The sequence below is a fragment of the Vanessa cardui genome, chromosome W (genome assembly GCF_905220365.1).
Source record: "Vanessa cardui chromosome W, ilVanCard2.1, whole genome shotgun sequence".
NCBI lineage: Eukaryota > Metazoa > Arthropoda > Insecta > Lepidoptera > Nymphalidae > Vanessa > Vanessa cardui.
Window position 1 is genome coordinate 4,809,882 of NC_061153.1, and position 25,488 is coordinate 4,835,369.

General features: G+C 36.5%; 1 long non-coding RNA gene across 1 annotated transcript; it reads left to right on the plus strand.

The window, feature by feature from the left end:
• The first annotated feature begins 10,555 nt into the window (after positions 1 to 10,555).
• On the plus strand, positions 10,556 to 11,662 carry LOC124542687. Its single transcript, XR_006967345.1, has 3 exons — positions 10,556 to 10,772; positions 10,862 to 11,254; positions 11,333 to 11,662. It is a non-coding gene; the product is annotated as an uncharacterized LOC124542687 (long non-coding RNA).
• Positions 11,663 to 25,488: the final 13,826 nt, after the last annotated feature.

Below are 25,488 nucleotides of genomic sequence, written 5' to 3' on the forward strand. Positions count from 1 at the left end.
GCCGGGAATCAGCCATGTCTCAGAGATGGCAATAATGACAGGTTTAAATGAATTAATAAGTGAGAGGAGTTCAGGTTTCTTACGACGGACGCTTTGACAGTTCCATTGAAGGAATCTGATTGGGGCCATTATTAAGGATTGTAAATAGCTGGGATAAATCATTGGCAACGTTGGACGGTAATGGGACATCATTACATGTACTGAGGATATTTAGGAGGATTTTGGTGAGTAATTCCAATAAATTAGGATTATTATTAGGTGGGGAAGGCTGAGGAACGTTTAGAGCGCAACCATTAGGAGAGGAGGAAGGGCAATTGGCAACTATGGCCTGATGGGCATGTTTATCATACCCCTTTATTTGAGGAAGTCTAGGGGAGGGAGAGCGGACAACGGTTTGTCTGTAAGATTTAGTAGGACTAGGGGTGGACCTCGAAGGACCAGGGATGGGTGGGACGTATGCAGGAACAGAGAACAACTCTTTTGCTACCTCAGCATAGGATCTGCGGACATTAGGGAAGCGAGAGGCAGCTTCCATGTATGATACATTATCTTGTGCCATTACAATTTTAATCGATTGCTGACGAGAATACTCAGGGCAATCCTTATCTGTGGCAAAGTGTTTGCCAGAACAATGTAAACATGTAGAATTATCTTTAATAACCTCACACGAATCACCCGTATGAGATTGAGAACATTTAAAGCAACTGGGAGTAGATCTACACTGAGTCCGAACATGGCCGTAACGAAAAACAACAGTTCAAGCATATTATTGTGGGGAGATTGTATATTTCAACGGGAAGGGATGTATGAAATGAATATATTTTGCTAGGAAGGATTTGACCTTTAAAAGTTATGACTACCGATTGAGTTGGTATCCAAGACACAACTCCTTCGTTAATAGTCTTCCGGTTAAGACGCCTCAATTTTATTACTTCCCCACATCCATGAGGAAGCTCAATTGACTCAATTAGATCCTCCATAGACCAGTCTACCGGGATGCCTTTTATTAGACCCATTCTGGTAATATTATATGTGGGTAAGTTAGCAGCATATTTACAGAGTGCTAGAAGTGGGTTTTTTAGGAAACTATTTGCAGCTTGTGCTGAAGTAAACTGTATTTCTATTTTGTTCCTACCAACATTCTTAACACCATCATTCATAATAGAGCCAATCTTGTGTTTATGCAGAAATTGTCCGAATTTAATGGCTCTATTAGAATTACCTGCAGCTGGATCAGCTACTTCCCGAGAGACATGGACAATGAAGGGACCTTTGTCGTCATCCGTGTAACTTTTTGGGCCATCAATAAAGGAAGGATTAACATAAACATTCTGGATAGAGGCACTAGCGGTAGAAGGGTGGATAACTGTTTTCTTTGAAGAGGAATCAGGAGAGCAAGAAGACTTATCGCCGGAGCGTTTGCCAGAAGAGGATGTTGGAGGATCAGTTTGACATTCTGAACCCCCGGGATCAGGAGGTTCGGGAGGTGGATCGACATCCATTATAAACTAACTACTGTAACTTAACTAATATACTATAACTATAATCAAAAGAAAAATAACACTTACCGAAACCGAATTATGTTAGTAAAACCCAGAAACCATAAAATTAAACTATTTGCACTGAAAATTCATAAAAAAGTTACACAGAATTAATATAAAAACACAGATATCTCACTAACACGTGTGTCAACCAAAGCTAACGCAAGCGAAAAAGACATACTAAATTTCTAACATAGGTTATCGGATGTCATCTGTCATTTGACTTTGACAAACATTTCTAAGGTTATGTTTATGCGTAATTTCAAAATACCGCTAAATTTGACATTTAAAATAAAAATGCACTTTTTATGCATTATGCGTTCCTGACCTAATTGTGATTTATTATAATTATATTATCTTTGAGATGATCTTTAACATTTGTCTAAGACCTCACTTTCGTTCCGCCTTTTAAGTCGAAATGTGACGCTAAATTATTTTCAAAGTTTTTGTAACTTTTATTTGGTTTAAAATTATTGAATATTGTTGAAAATTGAAGTTTTAAGGCACGATATGTCTTAATTTAAAGAATTTGAAGTAAATCCATGTCGGATTACAAAAATTAATTTGGATATTTGTCGCCTCGTGGGAATCTTTAGAATATTTCCCATGATGCATTTTGTAATTTTTTGGAAAATAACCGGGATTGACCGGGTAAGTTGGTTGGATTATTAAAATGAAACTATAGATTTTCTAAATTCGTGTTAGTTTCTAATTAGAATTGTTTCTCTTTTTGCAGTTATTTTCTACAATTATTTTCAACAGTTTAATTTTCAATAAGTATTTTTTACAATTATTTTCGAAATTTATTTTCTACAACTGTATTTTCATGGATTATTCCTCGAATTATTTTCTTTGGCTGTATCTTCGAGTGGATTATTTTCAAGGCTTTTTGAAGAACTTTTGAACTTTATTTCTTTGGATATTTTGAAGTTTTGGATAGAAGCTATCCTGGAGATTAAATTTTAGAAACCGTAAAGGAAGTGAAAACTTTATAACATTTATTTAACTTCTGGATTTCGGTATGTAATTTTTACATATTTATTTTTACCGCAATTTTGGAACTTCGTGGGATTTAGTATACATTTTATAACCCTATGAAAATTTGGCATTCAAACCCTTTTTTTTTTTTATAATATTTATACATTGTTGTAACTTTATTTACACTTAATCCTAATAATTTATATTTGAATATTTTTTGTTAACTTTGAAAAATTTACAATTTATAATATTTAATTAAATTTAACGTATTTTAAATGGATGTAAACATCCAGGCGCCCGATTTTGTTACTCTTTAAATTTAAGATTTTACAATTGTTAAAATTATTTTTTATATACTATTCTTGTGAATAAATTAATTTATAACATAGATTTGCCTTTTTTGTAAATCTACTTGTAATGTTGAAGGGTTATTTAACTGACTTCCGGAGCACTTTCTGTCGAGGATTTGTTTAATTTAAAAAACCTTGTCCAGCTCTACCGAATTTTTAGTTTGCCTCGAAGAAAATAAATATTTTTTAAATTTAAATTTATTTTTAGCCAATTATATATTACAATTGGCCCCCCTTCAATTTTTTATTACACTGTGTTTCATTAAAAACTGTATCTTGTTTGTTGTCTCTCATACGGGTCCTTCAGGTAATCAATGTTTTTCAGTACATTAATAACTGTTTGTGTTTTTATTTTTTCTTTGTAGGTAACTCTATAATTAGTTACACTGTTATTCACTTGTAATATTATAGTTTACCTACTATTTGCTAATATTATTTAAATAATATGTAAACGTCAAATGCAGTGTGTGTACAAGATACTGTCAACGTGAGTGATAGCTGTCAATTAAATTGATGTTACATTCCGCTGCTGACGTTTCGTTTCACGTGTTAATCTAGTTTTTTTATAGACATATTTATAATATTTTTTTTTCTTTTTTTTTTGTTTCGTTAATTTTTTTTTGTTTTCCTAATTTCATGTTGTGTTTTTAAAATAGTATTCTGGATACTGTTTATATCTAAGCGATAACTTACAGCAGTAACAGCTGATAGATTGATTGAATGCTATAAATTTAATAATTATTTTATTGTTACTAGATACTATTATATATTATTTATATTACTATTATTTATTTTTATAAATATTACATATATTTATTTGTATATTTTGTATTTATTAGGTATTATTTTTATTTCATTATTATTGGTATTTTTTATTTACTTACAATATGAGTGACTCTGATAATTATATTTGTTCTGACGATGACTTTATATCTGCCTCTTCAAGTGATAGCTTTCATAGTATACCTTTGTCATTACATACTCATTTGGATTCTACTTTTCATACGGTTCCTAAAAATTTTAACGTTGTCCATCTCAACGCACAAAGCATTCCCGCGCATTATAAGTATTTGTTAACATCACTTGATCTTAAAAATTTGCATGCTATCTTGCCTTGCCTCCTTCTACCTCTTTATCCTTACCAGGATTTCATCTTATACGGAATGACAGGACGGGAAAAGGTGGTGGCGGTGTAGCAATTTACCTACGTAGTCATATTCCTGTTTCCATTTTAGATAAATCCCCATCGCAATATTCCGAATCTTCTGAGCACATTTTTCTTGAACTCTTATTTGGTCCTTTAAAAGTCCTCTTAGGGGTATTTTATAGCCCTTCTCTTCATATTAATTATTTTCAATGTTTTGAGCACCTACTTGAGAAATATGTTTTTGCTGTTGATCACACCATTATTATGGGTGATTTTAACACGTGTTTAAATAAAAATGACTCACGTGCTTCCCAAACTGCTTTCCTTCTTTATTAGATTTAATAATTGTTTCCTCATCTGATCATGCTATGCTGTATGGCCAATACCCCGCTGAAGCGTTTTCATACCTTGACCTTTTGTATCTCTCATATAAAGTCCGTCCGCCTAAATCAAAACCAACCATTGTCATGAGACGAAGCTTCAAGAACTTTGACAATAATAAATTTTTGCGTGACCTTGATCGGGATGCTGTATTCAATGCTCCATCTATGGATGTTAAACTTGAATTATTTAACTCTCTCCTCTCAGATCTTTTTGATATTCATGCTCCATTAAGACCGATTAAGTTAAAGCACCTTCCAGCACCATGGTTAACACAAGATATCAAAGTTATCATGGCAAGACGTAATGCTGCTAAGTCGAGATATAAACGGAGACCGACAGACAACAATCTCCTGAAATATAAACGGCTGCGTAATCATTGCAGCAAAGTCTGTAGGGATGCTCAACGAAATTATATACACAATTCTGTTAGCATCAAGAACACCGGCAAGGTATGGCGTTTTTTGTATGCGATGGGTATTGGCCGTCAGTCACTAGATGTAAGAAATGTTGACGCTGAAGCGCTGAATAAGCACTTCACGGCGGCTACCATGGACAATGCGAATAAATGTTACACCTTGAATTCCATAACCACACGTCCTAAGCCTAATTTTTCTCCTTTCTCTTTTACTCTAGTGACTTCTGAGGATATCAGGAAGAGTATTCTTGGTATTCAATCGGACGCCGCTGGATGTGACGGTATCAGTCGCAAAATGATACTCCTGTCCTTAGATAACATTCTTCCTGTTCTATGCCACCTATATAATTTCTCTTTAAATTCAGGTATTTTTCCCAATAGTTGGCAAAATAGCTCATATCCTACCCATTCCCAAAATCTCTAATCCTACTTTGTTAGCTCACTACCGTCCTATATCTATCCTTCCTTTCCTTTCTAAGGTTCTCGAACGCATTGTCCATAGACAGCTTTCCAACTTTCTCTCATTAAACAATATTTTAAGCCCATTTCAATCGGGATTTCGCCCGGGACATAGCACCACAACAGCTTTGATCAAAGTCTGTGATGACATTCGCTTTGGGATTGATAACAAAGAAATTACTATTATAGCTCTTCTTGATTTTTCCAATGCCTTTAATACTGTTGACCATGACATTCTCTTAGCTATTCTTGATTCTTTAAATTTCTCTTCCAATGCTGTTTCTTGGTTTCAGTCTTATCTTACAAATCGTCAACAGCGTGTTATTGTTGACGGTAAGTTTTCCTCCTGTTGCTATCTCAGGGCGGGTGTCCCACAAGGTGGTGTTCTGTCCCCTCTCCTTTTCTCAATCTTTATAAATTCTGTCACTAAACATCTTTCTGTTTCTTTTCACCTCTATGCTGGTCACCGATGAAATAAAAAGACTGCCAATTGATACACCACTCACCGCTGTTGACTTAAGCTGCTTCTCAAATTCTGACATCTTCTTAAATAAAGTTGCTTCTAGTGCTTTTTGAGACTCAATTATGTTGTAATAGTTTGCCATGTTTCCAGAATATGGTTAGAATTTAGTGAAATGTGTTTGACATTTAGTTCGCCAGCAGGACTATGCAGTTAATGTGATTAAACTAGTTCTATATCCATTCAATCGGTTGAAATAACACTTGTAAGTAAAAATCACCTTCAGAAATATATAAAACTGTTAAACAGAGTGTTGAAAACTTGAAAATGTAATAATAAAACGAAATATATATTCTTAGAACAGTGTTAACTTTTTCTTTGCCTACCGCCAAAAAAAAAGCTGTTATAATGATTCTTTTACTGTCAGATCGATTAAATTATGGAATGCGCTCCCACATGACATTAGGATGTCACAGTCCTTAAATATATTTAAAAGTCGAGTCAAACATCATTATATGTCTTCGTAACTACTCCTTTTTTATATTTATATGTATTTATGTAGGTAGGTATATATGTATATATGTATTTATGTAGATATATATGTATGTATGTATATATATATGTATGTATGTACAGGTATTTGCATGTATGTTTATTTTACGTTTTCCTCATATCGTCGGGGATAGTGCAAATCCGCGAATCTACCATACGTAAAAGGTGCGTATCTGCAATAGATCCAGTTTTACAGGGGAAGGTTAAAACTTAATAACTTTATTAATTCAATTAACTTTAAGCTCATTTTTACACAAAAAGTAATTAGTAATGTGCTCTATCTCTTGGTAGAATATATATCAATTTAAGTAAATAATTAAGGCTCTACGACAATTACGCGGATTTGCTTTGACCATAAACTTATAACATTGGAACTTAAGGGGAAAGTACGCGGTTTTTAAATGAAACAAATATCATTATTTTAACAAAAATATTATTCAATGTTGAAAATAAAATTATAAAAAATTATTGAAAAATCTTTGCCTCTTACAAAAGATAGATAAAATGAATAAATGTTAGATAAATGTAACAAAATCAACATAAACTTTTTCTCTAAAAACTCTTTGAATTACTCTTATAAACTAAATTACTCTTATAAACATCAAACATATAATTAAATCTTATATTTATTCAGAGGATAATCAGCCTTTTAAGTAATTTCAATTGGAAAACTTCGGAATATCACAAATCTTAAATGTATTTATTTATTTATTTATTTTATTTATTTAACAGTTTATTAAAATTTGCCAGATACAGTACAGATACAAATATATAAGTCACAGGAAAGCAAAATTTAAAAGGTATGCTTATCCCTATAAGAGATTTCTTCCAGCATACCCAGAAGAGTGAAAATAGACAGAACAGTGAAAGGTAGACAGGCAAGAGTTTACAATTACAAAATAAAACTAAAACAAATACTAAACTAAAAATGAGAAATATATATATAATACATTAAAGTTTACATATATAAATGCTTATAATATACTTACATATAAATACATATACACTACTTAATATGCCAAAATTAGGAGACTGATAAGAAATGCTCTTTTAACTTCTTTTTAAAAATGTGAATTGAATTAGAAGTGCGAATCGTGCACGGCAGAGCGTTCCACAAACGCGCTGCATGCACTGTGAAAGCGGAGGTGTAAAAATTAGAATTATGAGAAGGGATTTGTAGTAGGAGCTGGACATTAGGACGGCAAGGAGAACCAGGAGGATGCAAGAACTTGAAACGTTCTCGAAGGTAATTGGGATATAAGGGATTAAAAAGTATATTATAAAGGAGACATAGAACGTGAGTATCCCTGCGAAGACGTATAGGAAGCCACTTGAGTTCAGCTCGAAATCTAGAGACATGATCAAATTTGCGTAGACCAAAAATGAAGCGGATGCATAAATTTTGTAGCCTCTCAAGTTTATCAAGCAGTTCTTCAGTAGCGTCGAGAAAACAGGAATCAGCATAATCTATCAGAGGAAGCAAAAGAGATTGAACAAGAAGAGTTTTTGTTTTTGTAGGAAGGAAATATTGAAGAGGTTTAAGGGAGTGAAAGGAGCAATTAATCTTTTTACTTACCTCATTGATATGCTTGGACCAGGACAGGTCACTACTGAAAAGAAGACCCAAATTTTTGGCATGCTCGGTATAATTAATTGGTATGCCGTTATATGCCAAAGGAGGAATGCTATTTAAAGAGAGACATTTATGCATATACCGACTTCCAACAATTAATGCCTGCGATTTTGCGGGATTCACGACAAGGCCAAAACTGTTAGCCCAATTGTGAATCCGTTTGAGGTCTTCGTTTATACCAGTAATAGCCGTAGTAACATCCACAACACTAAAGTGGCGATACAATTGTAGATCATCTGCATAAAGGTGAAACTTAGAAGAAATTACCGCTGATATAGTATTAATGAAGACAGAAAATAAAAGAGGGGATAGCACACTGCCTTGAGGAACGCCCGAATTAAGCGCGCTCCAATTTGAGCTTAATTCACCCAACTGAATGCACTGCGAGCGTCCTCGAAGATATGATTCAAACCAGATACACGCAGAGGATGACACGTATAAAGATCGTAAAACGCATAAAAGAACATCATGATCTACCGAGTTAAATGCATTGCTAAAATCAAGCAATACAACTACAGTAAGTTGACGATTCTCCATAGCGTATCGAATGTCCTCCGTAACCTTTAGAAGCGCTGTAACCGTGCTGTGACCAGCTCGAAAACCAGACTGCCAAGGGCTCAGGAGACGATTAGACACGAGGTAAAACGCCAACTGTTCGTGAATGATATGTTCCAAAACTTTAGAAAGGAAAGGGAGGATTGAAATTGGTCTATAGTGTGAAGGAGAACTAGGGTTAGGTATTTTAGGTAGAGGGATAATGTGAGCATTTTTCCATACTGATGGAAAAGTGCAGGTATATATGGAGTAATTATACAGATGCGTCAGGACAGGAAGGAGCTCAGAGAGAATAGGGAGAATCATTCTGGAACAAATCGAATCACTACCAACTGCAGCTGATTTAATCGATGATACATGTTTCTTTACATCATCTTCGGTAACTGGCTGAAGAGAGAAAGAAGAACATTGCGGTAATACATGTTTGGACAAGTCCGAAATAGTATTTGATTTAATTACATCGTCCAAAACAATAGGAGATGTAGAAAAATGTGAATTTAAAGCATTGAGATCCACTAAATTGTCACCAGAAACGGGAACTTTACCAACACCGAAAGTTTTTAGGAAATTCCAGACCTGTTTACTGTCAGAATTATGAATAGTGTCGTGGATGTATCTACGCTTCGCTTCACGACATAATTTGTTGCATCGGTTTCGCAGTAATCTGTACCGGTCCAAGTTATCATCAGACGACCATTTTCTAAGGCGAGCTTTAGCTTTATCACGCTTTGACATCATTTCCTTTATTTCGGAAGTGATCCAGGGAGCTGGTCGGTGCTTCAACTTAACTCGCTTAATAGGAGCATGGCAATCATACAGGTCCTTCAATTTGGTGTTAAAAAGGCTGACCTTCTTCTCAATGCAATCTTCGTCTAAGATAGGTGTCCAGTCGATGTTACCAGCATCACGCTTTAGCACGTCATTGTCGATTTGATTGAAGCTACGACGAAAGGTATATAAAGGTTTTCGTTTGGAATGGCGGACATTATAGGAGACAAATATGAGGTCGTGATAGGAGAAGCAGGAGGGTAATTGACCGTGGGTGGCAACATGATCAGGAAGAGAAACAATAATCAGGTCGAGAAGAGAAGGTGTAGTATTAGGAAAGTGATGTGTAGTAGACAGAGGGAGGGAATGTAAGTTTAAGGACGACAGAATAGATAGAAGCTTATTCGAACGAGAATCATTTTTTATTAAACATGTATTAAAATCTCCTAACAATAGAAGATGTTGGTACAAAGGACAAAGGTTGTTTAGGATATTGTCTAGGGAGGAGAAATAATCAATGTGAATTGAGGGACTATACAGGACACCTAGGAGTACTTTGGAGTGGCCAAGGATAATTTCAAGGAAGAGGAATTCAGCGGATTCGGAGTATTGTATTGGTTAGGAGAGGACAGTACAATCGTGTATGGGATTCCCGTTCTTAGATAGATAGCAACCCCACCCCCACCCTTTCCCGTTCTATCGTTTCTTATTAACTTGTAGCCGGGTAAGGAGAATTGAACGGAGGGAAGTGAAGGTTTTAAGAATGATTCCGAAATCAAGATAGCGTCTACTTGACTGTTACTGAAGGACATTGAAATATCAGAGAGATGTGCAGGGATACTCTGAGCGTTAATGTGGACGATATTAAGGTTAAGAGGAAAAGGAGAAAAAATAGCGTTTAATTGGTCGTGTAACAAAATGTCAGGGGAACCATCGCTTTCGGCACTAAAAAATTCATCACAAGAAGAAGAGTAAGAATTTGAACTAATGTTGAGTAGATCGGCATAATCCATATTAAAAATTTAAAAAAAATATATATATAATATAATATAAAAAGTAATAAAATAATATATAAAATATTAAAAAAATAAGAAATAAATAAATTTAAAATGACTAAGTTACTATATCTACTTTACTTAATTTATTTTACGAACTACGTTATTTAATTATATTTAAAAAAAAAAAATGCAACAAAATTTACATATCAATAACACCACTCAAAATTAAAAAAAATAAATAAATAAGAAATGCATTTTGCACTTATAAGTAGATAACTTAATAAGCATAGAAAACATTTTTTGTAATAAGCTTTATAAATGCGCTGTCACTGTCATGTGTAACAGTGACATCCCCATATCGTATGTCACGTACAATGACAATGACTAGTGCAAATTACGAAGGAGCAATTTAAAAAGTAAATTAATAATAACAAATAACTTATTACACAAAGGAATTACAAAAAAAAGTTTAGTTACCCTACAACGAAAGACATAAAAAAACCAAACGATGTAACCCGACCAAAGTGAAGAGGTACGTTTACGTTAAAGTATTTAAAATATTTTATATAGTGGCTGTACGAAAACAATACCTAAGTTACAGTTTGCGCCTAACTTTTCTAGGAGATTTCACGAGCGGCTTTTCCTTTTCCTTGTCGGCACTCTTGATAACCGGACGATCGGGCAAGTCTTGCTTCGAAGAGGAAGAGAACTTTGAAATAATAGCTTGGAGATCGGACATAACTTCAATTTTTCTTCGCGTCTTGTCAGGGAGCAGTATGATAATTTTGCTATCAGAAGTCCAGCAGCTATTAACGCCGAAATGTTTTCGCGCTTCCATGAAAACGTGATGTTTGGATTTCGTAAGGAATTCTGATATAGTAATGCCGGACCCTTTAAGTGAAGTCTTAGAATTCCATACAAGTTGGCGCATGTTATAATTGTTAAACCTGACTAAAATAGGCCTCGGTTTACCTTGATGAACCCCCAGGCGATGGCACACTTGCAAATCACTAGGTCTGACCTCGGACAACTCTAATCGGTCGGTTAATATATTGTGAACGGTGTTGTCAAGCTTTTCATTATTTTCTTCAGGGACACCATGGATAAGGATGACTTTTCTTCGTAAGTGAGCTTCGTGTCGTTCAAGACCAAGGGTCAACATCTCAACTTATGATTTCATAAGTGTGAGAGTCTTCCAAACAAAGACTTTGAAGTCGAGAAACTCACTGGCCAATGACTTCAAATCCATAGAGGGAGCAGCAGATGGCGGGGAAAGTTTTTTCAGCCTCTCTTCGTAGTTCTTCATTCGAGAATCAAACATTTTCACTATTTCATCAAAGTTAGAGGACATTTTAAGTGATTGGTCCATGTTTGTTGTAAATAAGGTTTTTCTTGTGCAAAATAAAAGTGAAAATTAAAGGAGTGGTGATTGCCTTTTATTATAATTTTAATTCATGTGATAAAAGTTTTTAAAATAAATAAAATTATTAATTATGTTTAGGAGCTTTGTAGAGAAGATGTACACACTTGTAAGTCTACCCACAAAAAAAAAAAAAAGAAAAAAAAAAAAAAAAAATTATAATATTAATGAAATAAAATTATACCCCAATCAAACAGTCTTAGTGCTTAAAATTACGTACTTAAAAAAATAATAATACGCACTAGTAGGTAATAATTAAAATCAAATTATAAAAATCAACAAAGGAACTGAACAAAAAGATATAATTTCTAACAAAAAAATAATAACGAAATTGTTCATTTATAAGGTGTAAACAGTTAAAGATTACAATTAGTTAATAAGAGGCAGCTACGTATTAGGTATTTCTGTATGGCAAGTTGTCATAGAATTCATGGCAATCTGAAGGTATAACACTTTTTAATTGTTGTAAATGTTCATACTTTGATTTGGATATTGGCAACCTATCGGCAAAGAGCTGTGGTGGTATAAATGGACTATAAATATATTATTAGTATTGTACATCAGAATATACAGAGCTTATCCAGCAAAGATAACGAAATTGAATTATTTTTAAAGTACTATAATATTGACATATTTTGTATTAGCGAACACTGGATCTTGTCACATCAGCTACCACCTAGTATTAATAACTATAAATTGTCAAGTGCGTTCTTTAGAAAATTAACTAAACATGGAGGATCATTAATATACACAAAACAGAATATACATTGTAAAGAGCGAAAAGACATTGTGGATCTTTCAATAGAGCGCACTGTTGAACTGTCATGCGTGGAACTCGAGCATACTATAGCTATGTGCGTATACCGACCTCCACAATCGGATTTTAACCTTTTTGAATGTGTGATGGAGGACGCCCTTAAGCGAGTCTGTACTGGGCGAAAGAATATAGTTATTTGTGGAGATTTTAACATTGACATTTTAGTGCAATCTTCCATAAGTACTAGGTTCATAAATTTATTTCAATCTTATAATCTAAATAACATATTTTGTGAACCTACAAGAATATCAGCGACTTCCGCAACCTGCATAGATAACGTGTTTTGTAGTTGTGAGGCCGTTAATAAGAAAATCTTATCAAACCTTACATCAGATCACTTTGGCCAAATGGTGTCAATAGGTATAAAAAAAAATCAAAAGAAACGAAAAATCACTTGTAGGCCAATTACTGTAAAAGGTTTAATCAACTTTAATAATGCTTTACACTGTAGCCTTCCAAAATTGAATCTTAGCTCAAATGATCCCAACTCTTTATATAATTCTCTTTTACAAGTAATTAATAACGAATTCAATAAAATATTTCACTTAAAAACCTTTTATCAAAACAATGAAATGCAGTTCTCAGACTGGGCCACTACCGGTATCTATATAAGTCGAAATAAATTGTATGAGCTATATGAACTTAAGAAATATAATCGTGATTGTAAATTTATCAATTTTGTTAAAAAATATTCCAAGTTATTTAAACAAGTTTGTCAAACAGCTCGTTCGTTGCATATTAAAAATAAAATCTTAAAATCTAATAATAAAATGAAAACTACTTGGGATATTATAAGTTCGGAAACAGGTAGGTTGAAGTTTGATGCAGGGCAGTTATCCCTTAGTATAAAAGGCAAAATTGTAGGCAAAGATCTAGATGTGGCCAATGAATTCGAAGAATATTTCTCTAATATTCCTCGGAATATTACTAAAGGACTTAATGCGTCTCCTAATGACGCTTTAGACCTACTCAAATGTTATGTTCCCCAGAATGAGTTAGAATTTTCTTTTGAGAATATAACTCCGTACGAAATATTAAAAATATTTAAAACATTAAATCTAAAAAAAACCTGTGATCTTTGGGATTTATCAGTCACAATTATTAACAATGTAATTGTTGACTTGGCTCCTTATTTAGCTATAATCTTTAATAAATGCGTACAATCTGGTATTTTTCCTGATATGTTGAAATTAAGTAAAGTAATCCCATTATTTAAGTCCGGTGATAAAAATGATCCAAACAATTACAGACCGATCTCTATTTTGCCAGTATTAAGTAAAATTTTTGAGAAGGTCATGCTTAATCAATTGCTATTATACTTTAACTCGAATAAGCTATTGCATTCTCAACAGTTTGGTTTTACTAAGGGTCGCTCGACTGCTGATGCGGGTGTAGCATTTGTTAAGCACATTTATGATGCGTGGGAAAAGTCACAAAACGCTATTGGAGTTTTTTGTGATTTATCAAAAGCTTTCGATTGCGTTAGGCATGATATTCTCCTAGAAAAGCTTAAATATTATGGTATCAGGGGCCCTGCATTGAAATTAATTTCCTCCTACCTTAGTGAAAGAGTTTTGAAGGTTGTGGTTAATGGTGCAAAATCAAATGGCGCTGTGGCGCAAATGGGTGTACCACAGGGTTCAATTTTGGGACCTCTCTTGTTCTTAATATATATAAATGATTTACCTTATTTCGTAAAAAATACTTGCGATATTGTACTGTTTGCAGATGATACATCCCTCATTTTTAAACTTGATAGAAAAATAAACAACTATGACGTTGTAAGCAGTGCTCTGTCGCGGGTTCTTGGTTGGTTTGACATAAATAATTTAGTACTAAATGCTAAAAAGACTAAATGTGTTTTGTTTTCCTTGCCAAATGTCAAATCAAATCCTTCTGCAATAACTTTGAAAAATGAAAGGCTTGAGTTTGTTGAGTCGACGGTCTTTTTAGGGATAACCCTTGACTCCAAACTGCAGTGGGGCACCCATTTGTATGCCCTGGCAAGAAAACTAAGTAGTGCCATTTATGCAATAAAAATAATTAGAAAACTCACGGACATAAGTACTGCTAGACTAGTTTATTTTAGTAATTTTCACAGTATTATGTCATATGGAATGTTGTTATGGGGTAATGCAGCAGAGATTGAAGTTGTTTTTATTCTACAGAAAAGAGCTATCCGATCTATTTACAATATTTGCTCCAGGACATCATTACGCGAAAAATTTAAAGAAATAGGTGTATTAATGGCTGTTTCACAATATATTTATGATAATATAATCTTTATACAAAAGAATATTAAAAATTATTCTATCAATGCTGATGTACATACTATTAATACAAGAAATAAGAATAAACTTGTAACCCCCAGTTTCCGTTTGCATACGGTAAATAGAACGTTTTTGGGCAATGGTATACGCATATATAATAAGATACCGGAAAATATAATCAATTTACCATTTTCAAAATTTAAAAATATTATTAAGACTAAATTAATAAATAAATCATACTACTCATTAAAAGAGTACTTTTTAGAAAGAAACGCCTGGAGTTAGGCTCGGGTTCCATGATAGGACGCTAATTACTGTCAATAACAGCATTGTAAATGTGTTTATTTGAAAAGAGCAACTATGCGAGTTTCTTGCCGTTTCTTCTCGCTAGAAGCTGCTTTCCGAAACGGTGGTAGAATTTGATTATTGACGATTCAAAAACGCTTCATTGTGAAGTTTACTTGAATAAAATTGATTTGATTTGATTTGATTTGATTTGGCTCAATTCTTTTTGGCCTTTGTGGTAACAGTTGAAACTCTTCATTGTAGTTAAGCTTGTATTCAATTGTACCATTGGGATTGTATTTTAGTACTCTGATATCAACCACACATTTCGCACCAACCCCTCTCCCAGGGCGAATTATATCATAAATAAAGTTATTTTTAATACTATAATCTTTAAAGAATGTGTGGTCCACTGTTGCTACCTCATATGGAGATGGATTCAGTCTAGCTTCTTTGGTAATCGAAGAGTACTGACTAGGCAAAAATATTTCACGATTTTTTAATTTTCTTTCAATTATTGAGTGAACTGAATCCACCTCCATCTGAGTGTGACCTTTTTCTAAAAATTTTTGTGTAATCACAATATTTTTTTCCATCGCCAGTAGCAGGAGAGCATTAGAAACCACAACATTTCTATTTTGTGATGTGCATCCATCACTAAAAATAACTACATCTTTTGGGCAGTCTTCTACAATTTTCTTTAAATAATCAATATAAAAAGAAGCATAAGTTGATGCTTTTAAATCAGTAGTGGTCTCATCAAACCAATAACACTTTACATTATTAGTGCCCAGATTGTAAATTGTGAAATTATGAACCATAAGCTTTGTTTTAAAATACAGTGCACTAGCTTTCAAAAATGGACACAATTTTACAGCTTGTAAGTCAGCAGTGATAAGATGGAGTGTTCCATTTTTCGCTCTTTCTTTGTCTAAAGTCTTTTCTTGTCTAGCTAAATCTTTTCGTGACAAGTGTTGCTGATATTCTTCTTCACTAATGTTACCTACTTTATACGAACAACATAGATCACATGCATCTTTTTTAGGTTGAAACAATGCTATGTTTTCATCTTTTAGAACATCTTCAAATAGTTTTCTTGACGCCACTCTCTGTGCCTTTTTTTTTGCCTCTTCAACATAGATACGATATAGTTCACGTTTAGACTGTATTATTGGCTCGACATATAATTTCGTACTTTCTTTTCTGCAGTAGTGAGAAGGCATTTTGGGCAAATCCCTTAAAAATGCTTGCACAAATTCTTTTAACGTACTCGTAGGCAACGCATTATCCTCCCTTCTGTTCATTGTTGTTTCGTTACTTGGTGTCTCTCCTAACCAGTATCTTACAGTCCACTCCTTAATGCCTAATTTCCCTAAGAATGTCTTTAAACATACTCTATATTTTTGGTCATTTAATTTGAAATAGTACTTTTTTGTACTCCTTCGTCTTGAATCAGACCTTCCAGTGGTTTTTCTGTTAGTCGGTTTTTTATCTACTAAGGATGAAACAAAAATTTTTTTCTCAATCCAGCTCATCTCCCAAAATTCTTTAAAAATATTTAATCGCACAGTGTCAGTAAATTTTTCACAGTTAATCACCTTGCTCCTAATACAATTGTTTGACTTACAAGCTTCCCCAAGATTTCGCGCCGGTTTAATAGAGTCTTGTACGAATTTCTCATGATGTGTCTTCCTGAAACCTATGTATTCCTGACCTATCATTCTTAACCTCTTATTTCTAAACCTTTTTGAAGACATTTTATCAGCTTTTCGTTTCCTTATTCTAGACTCAGCTGCAGCTTTATGTTCTAAGTGGCTTTCTGGAATCAGATCATTATTACTATCCGTCGATGATGAAACTATCGGTGCAACATTTGTTATTTCAGACAATGGAGTATAATTTGGATCAGCCACAGAGTCATCTGATGAAAAATCAAGGATTGAAGATCTATTTAGTGCGTCAATACAGTCATTCATCTCATAAGAAACGGATACAACGTTGTTAGTAGCAGATATGGCAGGCTCAGAAACATCTGGATCATCAAATTTCAGCAGCTCTGCTGAATTGAAAGTAATTGTGTCAGAATTAGATAAATCGCTGCCATCAGGATTCTCATTGTGATTTTTAGCTTCAGCAAAACAAGTAGTAGGAACATTTTCAACAAGCTGTGTGGTATTTTCACGAGATGTAGTCTGCTTAAGCAGAATTTGTTTTTTATTTCCAATAAACGTTCGCGCCTTTTCTTTAAACTTATTAAGGTAGTAACATGACACGTTTCATTTTCGCTGCAGGAGTCAATTTCACTTTCCATTTTGATCCTAAAAGTAAATAAGAATCATTTTTTATGTGAGTTTAAACAACACGTAACCCACACTTATTCAAACAGCAAAACCGCGTAAATGCATTACCAAGGTTACAAAGACGAAACAATAAAGTTTAAAATAGCAGTCTTATAAATTATTTAAGGGATTTAAGGGATTTATAATAAACTAAATATTACATTTACACTTACCTGATGTTGGCAATGATAATTTTTAAGTAAATACACAGTTTTACTTCAAAATTAAACAACAATCTCTGTGCCGGTGTTACCAAATCACATACGCGGTGTTGAAACTTGCTCGCGACAGATACGCAGTGTTGTTATTTGGCGATTTCTGGCTTCCGATTGGTCGAAATGAAGTCGTTTCAAGTCGGTGGCAGCCTATCAAGATTTTGCGTGAATTGCCCGCGAAAACTTAAAATGGTAGTGCCAATTCAAGTGGTAGTGCCACGCTGTATACCTTTGGGTTACAGCCGAATGGGCCGGCACGCCCGGGGAAGTACCACTCTCTCACTTAAAATCGGCGTAAAGTGGTGGCTATGCTACCGCGTTTCGTCCGGTAAGTGAGAGTTCCGGAGGCCCAATCCCCCTCCCCCCCAAAACTTGATGGTTGTGCAGAATTTGGTTAAATTACCCCAGGAGGGTACCATCAGCGACAGCGGTGGAGAATCCCTCTCTGGGCATCCATGCTCAGGACGTACACCGCCTGAGCAGGGATGCCCAGGCTGCCCTCCGAATTCTGGGGGGGGCAATTTTGCGCTCGCCACTGTTCGGGGCAAGCGGAGCAGGCATCATAAGGCAACCCCTACCACCCTCGCTGTGGACTTCTGCAACATAAGGGGACTCAACTCCAACCTCAACGCCGTTCATTACCATCTGGAAACGGCGAAGCCGGCCTTGCTCTTTCTAACCGAGACCCAGATATCTTCTCCTGCCGATACGACTTTTCTCTCGTACCCTGGGTACAAATTGGAACATTCTTTTATACCACGAGCTGGGGTATGCGTTTACGTCAGAGATGATATCTGTTCTCGACGCCTCGGCAGCCTTGAAGGACAGGACCTATCGATTATCTGGCTACGTGTAGACTGCGATGATCATCCGCGAATCTATGCGTGCCTTTATAGGTCCCATAGCGGTAATGCCGAAACCGACCGACTGGTTGAGCACGTCCAAATGGCTACAGATTCCGTGCTTCAGCAGATTCCATCCGCAGAGATCATTATTCTGGGTGACTTTAATGCTCACCACGCAGAATGGCTTGGCTCACGCACCACCGATCATGCGGGTAGATCTGTTCTGGACTTCGCTCTAGCATATGATCTGACACAACTGGTCAACTCGCCAACGCGAATACCGGATGTGGAGGATCATACACCTTCCCTGTTGGACCTTCTGCTGACTTCGCATCCGGATGGCTATCAGGTTATCGTCGATCCCCCTCTGGGCTCGTCTGACCACTGTCTCGTTCGGAGTACAGTGCCGGTTGTGCGGTACTCACGGCCTCGCTTTGTTGGGTGCCGCCGAGTATGGCACTACAAGTCAGCAGATTGGGATGGGATGCGGTCTTTTTTTGCATCGTACCCATGGGGGCAGATTTGTTTCTCGCCGGATGATCCGAACGCTGCTGCTGACTCTGTTGCCGATGTGGTGCTTCAGGGTATGGAACTATTCATTCCTTACTCTGCAGTACCCATCGGTGGCAAGTCCCAGGCTTGGTTTGGTCGTTTCTGCAAAACGGCATCACGCCGAAAGTGGGAACGCTATCAAACCTGGGCTAATGCATCTGCGTCTCGTGATGTAAATACCAGCGCATTCAAAAAGGAATATAACTCTGCCTCTAGGTCCCTCAAAAACGTGATTGCTAGGGCGAAGACGGAGTACATTGGCAGAATTGGCGAGAGACTGGTGCGTCTCCCTTCAGGAACACGAGCGTTCTGGTCTCTCGCTAAGGCTGTCTTAGGGAATTTCTGTCAGCCCTCTTTTCCATCTCTGCACAGGGACGGTGAGTCATTGGCCCATACCGCGAAAGAGAAAGCTGATCTTTTAGGCTCTCTCTTCGCGTCGAACTCGACTCTGGATGACCAAGGAAAATCTCCACCAACAATTCCGCGGTGTGATACCACGATGCCGGAAGTTAAATTCCGGCAAAGTGCAGTTCGTAAAGCACTTCTTTCCTTGGACATTCATAAGTCGAGCGGACCCGATGGTATCCCTCCAATCGTGCTACGGACATGTGCTCCCGAGTTGGCACCGGTCTTAACGCGTCTTTTCCGGCAATCCTACACATTAGGCGTCGTCCCGAATTCCTGGAAGACAGCTTTGGTGCATCCGATCCCTAAAAAAGGCAACCGCTCAGACCCGTCCAATTATAGGCCTATAGCCATCACCTCCTTGCTCTCCAAGATAATGGAGTCCCTTATTAACTGCCAGCTCCTGCGGTACCTAGAGGAGAATCAGCTGATTAGTGACCGCCAGTACGGTTTCCGTCGGGGTCGCTCAGCCGGTGATCTTCTAGTTTACCTTACTCATAGGTGGGCTGAAGCAGTTGAGAGCAAGGGGGAGGCATTAGCAGCCAGCTTGGACATAGCGAAGGCCTTCGATCGCGTATGGCACAAAGCGCTTCTTTCGAAGCTTCCTTCCTATGGGCTTCCCGGGAAATTATGCAATTGGATTACCAGCTTTTTGGCAGATCGGAGCATCAAGGTCGTTGTCGACGGTGCATGCTCTGACTTAAAATTCGTCAATGCTGGTGTTCCACAAGGCTGCGTTCTATCACCCACTCTGTTTCTTCTGCATATCAATGATTTGTTGCAAATCGGGAACATTCATTGCTATGCAGACGACAGTACCGTTGACACCTTATACACCGGCCGCGCTAATATTTCTCGGGAAAACGTCGAAGAGAACCGGAACAAACTTGTGTCTGAAATCGAGTCTTCATTAAACGAAGTCTCGAATTGGGGCCGGCTAAATCTAGTCCATTTCAACCCCAAAAAGACGCAAGTTTGCGCGTTAACCGCTAAAAAAACACCATTTGTCGTATCTCCACGATTTGAGAACATTCCGATAGCCGCTACAGGTAGTATCGGAATACTTGGCGTTGATATTTCGAGCCTCGTTCAGTTCCGCGGTCAATTGGAAGGCAAAGCCAAATTGGCTTCAAAAAAGCTGGGCGTGCTCAGCAAGGCGAGACAGTATTTCACGTCGGCCCATCGCCTAAAACTTTACAAGGCGCAAATTCGGCCTCACATGGAGTACTGCTCTCACCTCTGGGCGGGTGCTCCCCAGTACCAGCTCCTTCCATTTGACCGCATCCAACGTAGAGCGGCTCGAGTTATCGACGATCAAGCCCTTTCCGATCTCCTTGATCCTTTGGCTTTGCGTAGAGATGTCGGATCACTCTGCATCTTCTACCGAATTTTTCACGGGGAATGTTCCGAGGAATTGTTCGGATTAATCCCGGCTGCTGAATTTCACCTTCGGACATCTCGTCAAAATTCTAAGTTTCACCCGCATCATCTTGATGTCCGAAAATCCACAACAGCGCGATTTCTTAGACATTTTCTGCCTCGCACAACCACTTTGTGGAACCAGCTTTCGCCGGCGGTTTTTCCGAACCGATACGACATGGGAACCTTCAAGAAAAGAGCCTACTCCTTTCTCAAAGGCCGGCAACGCACCTGCAAGCCCCCGGGTGTTGCAGATGTCCATGGGCGGTGGTAGTCACTTTCCATCAGGTGAGCCTCCTGCTCGTTTGCCACCTATGCCATAAAAAAAAAAAAAAAAAAAAAAAAAAAAAAAAAAAAAAAAAAAAAAAAAAAAAAAAATGGCTACATTTGTCATATACGCGGAATTATCCAATGCTAGTTACGCGGATTTGAACTATCCCCGACGATATGTAATTTTATATTAAATCAAATATCCATTGTATATGTATGCATCATATATAATTATGCACTACCCTCTTTACAGAATATGTTGTCCTCATCTGTTGGGTTGCCTGTAAGAGATCGCTTTTAGTGATAAGGCCGCCCTTGCCGTCAATTTTCTGTAACTAACCATGTTATATTTACTGTTATTTTATATGATATTGATTGCAATAAAGTTTTTATCTATCTATCTATCTATCTATCTAATATAGCAAATAAATGAAAATCTATCTCTTATAATACAGTTTTTTTTATTACGTAGAACATAGATGTAACATTTCTGAACGCTAAATCAATTCATTTTAACAATTTTGTTTATTTATTTAGATTTTAGACATTGACGTTTTTCTGTGCTTACTGGTCAGACGTTGATACCTTGTGATTGGATTTGTTTTTTCCTTTTTATTACGACTAGGCTATTTCCGCATTGATTTGATACCTGCTATAACGATTGACCCACGCATACTTAAGGACTCCGATTATCTACTCTCTGCATTTAGTATAGAGATCGTTTAATTCTGCAATGGCGGCAGATAAGGTTTGCTGTGTTCCAAGATGCGCTAAACGCCGTAAGTATCCAATTATTCGCTTTTATATAGGTATCCTTAACCCTTAATTTAATTTTGTTCACTATGAGAAACATATGAGAAAAAAAATGATTTCGTTATATTTTTACACCAAATTCGTATTTTTTGTAATATTATCATAACGTATATAATTTTTTTTAATAGTAAAAAAATAGTCTACGCACCTGGCAACACTTTTACTTGTCATTGTCAATGCAAAATGTCGGCACCTCGCAGGTCGTCTATGTTCCGCAAAGTAAATATAAAGATTTTACTTGATTTTCTATTGTTTCAAGTATTTTAATGCTTTCACTAAATTATCTAGACTATTTGTTATATTTTGGTGTGTGAATTATGTGCCTTTATGTGAATCCTCAAGTTTTATGACCCGCCAAAAGCTTATGTTTATTGTGATGAACATTGCCAAATAACCTATAAAGTAACTATAATTTGTTATGTTCATCACGGTAAACGATGCCAAATACCTAATGATAAATTAATCCAAAATAGTTATGTCTTTTTTTAACATTTTGAAGTTATGGGTTTTATTTTGCTTATTTCGGTATTTTCTGTTGCCAACAGCATACTTTGCATGGACGCACGGCAAAAATATTGGCGCTTGTGCCTATACAACATGCTCCCTCAGATACCAGATCTGCATACTCCAAGTTTAGCTTCATCATCATCACCGTCTCTAGATTCATCTTTAGAGCGAATGCATATTTTAAGCAGTCCTGAACCTGATGCTGAAGGTCATGACACTGGGGACGATCCACATGAATTTGATTTTTCAGAATCCTCATTGCAATTGATTCCAGTTCTACGTCAAATTTGCCCAGCTACGCCGACTAGAGAACCGAACTACGAGAACATACCTTCCTTATCTTCTATACCATCTCTTCCGTCTGAAGCCCCTTTATCAACTCCTAAAAGTGCTACCAGGAAAACTCGAGCCCAAAGGCACATTACTCCAGTGCTGGCTAAAAGACGAAAGAAAGTTCCGAAATTCGTACTAACCTGTAAATGGAAAAAAAGCGCCACCTTCCGTCACCAAGCTACAATTGAAGAAAACCACGACCATAATATAATGAATGCCTCTTTCCTGCCCAATGTAGATTCCCTAGAATATTTTAATATTTTTTTTTCTTCAGACATTGTGACCGATATTACCGTACAGTCAAATCTACTCACGTGAGTTTCTCGACTTCAAAACCTTTGTATGGAAAACTCTTACACTAATGAAGTCACATGTTGGGATGCTGACCCTTGGTTTGGAACGTCATGAAGCTTACTTAAGAAGAAAGGCTGTCCTTATTCATGGAGTAACTGAGGAGAAAAATGAGACGCTCAGCAGTGTTATAATGAACATATTATCCAGCCATTTAGAGTTGTCCGAAGTTTCTCCGAGTGAAATACAAGTTTGCCATCGGTTCGGGGTTCATAAAGGTAAACCTAGGCCTATTTTGGTTAGGTTCAATAACCTCATAATATCACTCTTTCTGAATTCCTTACGAGATCCAAACACCATGTTTTCATGGAAGCAAGAAAAGAATTTGGTGTTAACCGTTGCTGGACAACCGATGGCAAGATTATCATACTGCTTCCTGACAAAACACGTCCCAAAGTGGAAGTTTTGTCTGATCTTCATGCAGTTGTTTCCAAGTATCCTTCAACTTCGAAATCGCAACCTTTGCCTGACCGGTCCGTAAACAAGAGTGCCGATAAGGAGAAAGAAAAGATCATTGTAAAATCCCCCAGAAAAGTTAGACGTAAGTTGTAACCTCAGTAATATTGTTCACTTTTTTATATCTCATGCTTCCAAGTAACTTTTTCATTTGGCCGGGTTACAGCAACTAACTTTTTAAGTTTACAAAACTTTGCGGGGTAGGTACTACAACTTTTATGTAATTGTGCTTTAGTCGGTAAAGTAAATTTGTAATTATTTTTAATAATACTTCAATTCAATTCTTGGTTTAATGGCTTTTAGTTGTGCCGATAGGGCACAGATTATTTCGCCAATGTCACGTAGGATGGAGAAAACACGAAAGAGATTGATCGGAACAGTTGAGGAAACAAACTCAATTAAATTTTGAAGACTAGCATAGTAGTAGTAATTTCCTTGTTAATCCTCAACCTAGAACAACACAAACATTAAGGGTTAATAATATGTTACAATAAAAATAATTGTTAGTACTCTAAACTAAATATACTAAAATATAACACTCAATGGGACTATTCACAACTTAATTTTATTACATTTAATATATTTACATAGAAAAGAACAAAATGGACTAAACACAAACGTCAACAAACATTCAACATTTATAGGGCGAGGGACTTTAAGAGGGAGAACGTCGTAAATGGGATGAATAAGTTTAGGACAAAGGAACAGGACATGGGTTGCGGAACCTTCGTCTAGGCCACATTCACACAGCGAGTGATCACGAACTCTTATCTTTGCTAGGTGGACAGGTGTGCAGGAATGGCCGAGGCGTAAACGACAGATAGTGGAAATGATCCAACGATCAGCGTGCCTGTGAAATGAGAACCATGGACGCCTCGGAATTTTAGGTTGTAACGCCGAATAATACTTACCCTTAACCGATTTTGATGAAATCCAAAAAGAGTTCCAGGATTTATCCATTTCAGCTTTCGCAAGAGTGAGTAAATCTCTAGCAGAATTGACAACATGCTCCGATGAACCAAATTGTGTAGCAGTCTTTGCATAAGAGTCAGCCATCTCGTTTCCAATAATACCTGAATGACTTGGAATCCAGACGAGCAAAACTTGTAGACCCTGATGATGACAGGATAACAGGGCCTCTCTGATCTTGAAAACGATGGAAAGTCTTAATTTGCTACGAAAAGGATTTTCCTAAATGGCCAACAGGCAACTTAAGGAGTCACATAAAATAATTGACTGTTGAATATTATGTGACTGAGCGTACTTAATAGCTTCCAGTAAAGCAATAGCCTCACTGGTAAATACCGAAGTTTCAGGGGGACATTTAAAAAGTAGTGCTATTTTATATTTGGGAATCCAACACGATGCACCAACGCATCCGATTGGAGAGAGTTTAGAGGCATCAGTGTATATAGCGAGGTGATTTGGCCAATTTTGATGAAAGATTCTTTGAAATTGGATAGCAGTATCAGAAGAACCTTTTATAAGACCGAGGTTTGTAATTACAAGAGGATTAAATAAAAGAGCCTTAAAGGAGGTGGAAAAAAGAGGATTAGAAGGAAACGTGTTAAGAGGATGAGGAAGGTTTGTATACTTAAGGAAACTGTTTAATAGGAATGAGGATTTCGGACTGTCCGGGTTGCAAAGGTGGGATAATTTGTTTAACCTGGTCAAAAGAGGATGGGAAGATCTGTATAAGCTGTAACAATTTGATGACAAAGCGGTCACATAAATATTGCCTCCTTATATGTAGAGGAGGGTCAACACACTCAACCTGTAGAGCATTAGTAGTGGTGGATTTCATCGCACCCAAGATTATACGCAAACATTTATATTGAATTTTGTTTAATTTTTCTGAAGCAGATTTATTGAAGGGATCTAGAACAAACAGTCCATAGTCCAAATGACTACGAACTATTGCGTTATAGATCAGCTTCAATGTATAAGGGTG